General features: G+C 32.8%; 1 pseudogene; it reads right to left on the bottom strand.

Moving 5' to 3' along the window:
• Nucleotides 1-1,938: 1,938 nt before the first annotated feature.
• LOC123939056 lies at nucleotides 1,939-2,869 on the bottom strand (annotated as a pseudogene).
• Nucleotides 2,870-3,245: the final 376 nt, after the last annotated feature.

Below are 3,245 nucleotides of genomic sequence, written 5' to 3'. Positions count from 1 at the left end.
AGTCCTAACTGAGGATGTTAAAAACTTTAAAAATGACTTCAGAAGACAATAAGTTAGTCAGACTCTGAAACATATTAAATAGATTCAACCCTGCAATTTTGCTTAGCATGCACATTCAGAAACCAGAATCAGAGGCGAATTTCACACATGCAGATGAGCACTTGTGAACAACTCACAAAATAAATGCTATTTAGTCTGAAAAGCCTTGTGATTTGGGAACCAATCTACTAGATAGATGCCAAATTAGCTGATAATTGCCCTAGGCTGAAACTAGCCATACTGTCTGGTACTGATAAGTACTTGAAAAATAACATTTTCATAATTGCATGAATCTCTATTGAATGAAATAAACCTGTAAAAATCATAGAAACACCAAAAACCAAACATATTGCTAATGCAAATTACTCCTTTGTTAGAGAATAATATCTTTTTTTAACATTGCTTAAAGCAATTCAATTGAAAAGCTAAATCCACAATTATACTGCATGTTATGCTTGGATGATATCTCCATTCACATAGCCCATGCTTTACCCACACATGGATGCTAAATTGTGGCAGTGTGTGTGGGTAAAGGAGTTTACAAGATAAATTATTGTTAATCCTTGGCACCCGGAAAAATAATTGGTTTTCCTAAGCAACAGACTAAAATCATTTGTAGTGGCTTTTGCCCACCCTACTACTGAAGATTATGTCTTCCTCAGAATACTTGTAAAGTCAAATTCCACACAATCTGTCTATCATGTATTTTGTTCTTATTGCTATGACAATGTGTATAGACACAATTGTATTGCCTTCTGTTTCTGGGAAATTTCTTAGCAATATAACCTTGTCACCTTAGGCAATTATTAGTCACCTAGAAAATAGTATGGGTATATATTTGAACGTTACAGAAGCAAAAATAAATCATAGGTCTTTACAATTTAGAAAGATGTTTACTCATAATTTCTACTACCATATTGCCATATTTTTCTTATGCAGCTTCATTGTACAATGCCAGCACCTAACCTGTATAAATTTCTCTTGAGTTAAATAATTGATTTTCTGTTCTTTTTTTCTTTTTTAAAAATTTTTATTTATTTTTAAAATTTCTTTTGTGTTCCAGAATTCATTGATTTTAACTTAAAAGATAGATGCACACTAACTTATTTAAATATAAGACCATTTGATATCAGCATATAGATTAACTGTTATTTACAGAAGGTATGATTTTTTTTTTAGAGATTTTTAGATAAGAGAATTTTATTTACAGAAAGGTCACGGAGAATTAAAATTTTATGAACACAATTTTGTTAACAATAACAGAATCAAGAATGATTTAATATATAGTATTGCTTGTTATATAATACATACTAAAATATAGTTTTCATGCTACATTAACCCATTAGTTTTTTCTGTTCTAATTTTTAACAAATCCAAAAAAAAGGCAGTATATATGGAACAGATTGACTACATATTTTTAAATTATGTACTCCATCTTTATCAGATACTCTCAGTTTAAAAACTACCTGCAGATTAAATGGACTTTCCATTATAATTCCTAAATTTAAAGATATAAGAACCAATTGAATGCAAAATGCATAAAATAAGTTGTCATAAATTTCAAAAGGAAAAAATTACATAAGCAATATTATAAATTAACAAAGAATTTCTCAAAGAATACTGCAGAAGGTATATCAAAATTTTTAGAATGATTAAGTCTACAATATGTTTTACTTGCATTCTTTTCCATCTGGTTGAAAACACCAAAGCACTGACTGAATTGAAAGAACCATTTATAAATGAATAGTAGATGGCACATACCATTTTATGGATAAAAAGAAGAGGGACTACGTACTTTGATTTGCAAATAATCTTCTTTATCCAAGTAAATCCTCAGTGTTTCTATTATCCTTAAATGACAAGATTCGTTAAGTACTGTGTGAAAAAAGAGACCATCTTTTACTGATAGAAAGCTTCTAATCTTATTTGGGTTGGATCTTCTGGATGTCTCAAGGCAATTCCATTATGAAGGAGCAGTTCAATATAAGGTGGCCAAAAAGAATCACTAATTTTGACATATGGATCATGTGGAACATCAAATAATCTATTTAAAAGAATCTCTAACATTTCATGCAGTGTTATCAACTGTACAGTTGATTCTTGAATGTTTTTCTTTTTCTTTTTCTTTTTAACACTTCTATCAGGCAGAGGAAAATGATCTTCCAGAAACTCACCCAAGGTAACCAAGAGTTTCTCCTTATATTCTTTTATATCCTGCATTTTAGTTTTCAGCTCATCAAAGATTCTGGATTCAGAAAATGTCACAACCTGATGTTTCAATTCATTGTGCAGTACATTAAGAGATTCTAGTATCTGTTTTGTTCGTTGAACCACTGTTGCTCCCTTTCCAAGTCTTCCTTTAACTTTTCATTCTTTGAATAGTTGAGAGTACCAATTCAAGATCATGTCTCAATTTTTGGAACTCTTCTTTTCCTAATGTTACTAGAACTTCTTCATTCAATGGAATTATTTCAGGGCTTTCTTTCTGCCATTGACTGAGTTCAGCAGTCAAACATTTCGCTTGCATAATTAATAATGATGGCTGAGCATTTGAATCAGTGAGTGTCTCAGTTCCAACAAGTGATAATTTTTTCTGACATTCTTCCATATCTTTCCACATTTCTTCACATTCTTTAATAAGTTCTTCTTCAGCATTTGTAACATCTTCCATATCTGTAGTACTGTCTGGATCCAGATCTTGCTGATTCACTGACATGTGCCTTGTAATAATTAGCCTTGTAAGAAAAAAAGCTGTGTGATCTTGGGCAAGTCACTTAAACTGTCTGAGCCTCAGTTTCCTTATCACCACAGGGCCACGGACTTCAGGTCGCCTCAGTCTGCTGTAGACTAGGCTAGAAGGTATGATTTTTCAAATGTCCATGAACATATAATTGGGGGACAGGGAAACAAAGCAACTTCCCTTGCTTGGGAGGAACCAGAGAACCTTACCCAGTATGTTTCATTACATAAGAAATCAAATTAGTTTGAAAGTTTAACTTTTTTTTTTTAAAGATTTTAATTATTTATTTGACAGACAGAGATCACACGTAGGCAGAGAGAGAGGAAGAGAAGCAGGCTCCCTGCTGAGCAGAGAGCCTGGTGTGGGGCTCAATCCCAGGACCCTGAGATCATGACCTGAGCCAAAGGCAGAGGCTTAACCCACTGAGCCACCCAGGTGCCCCTGAAAGTTTAACGTTGATAGCCAA

The sequence above is a fragment of the Meles meles genome, chromosome 3 (genome assembly GCF_922984935.1).
Source record: "Meles meles chromosome 3, mMelMel3.1 paternal haplotype, whole genome shotgun sequence".
NCBI lineage: Eukaryota > Metazoa > Chordata > Mammalia > Carnivora > Mustelidae > Meles > Meles meles.
Note: the sequence above shows the minus strand (reverse complement) of the source record. Positions and strands in the feature narration are given on the sequence as shown.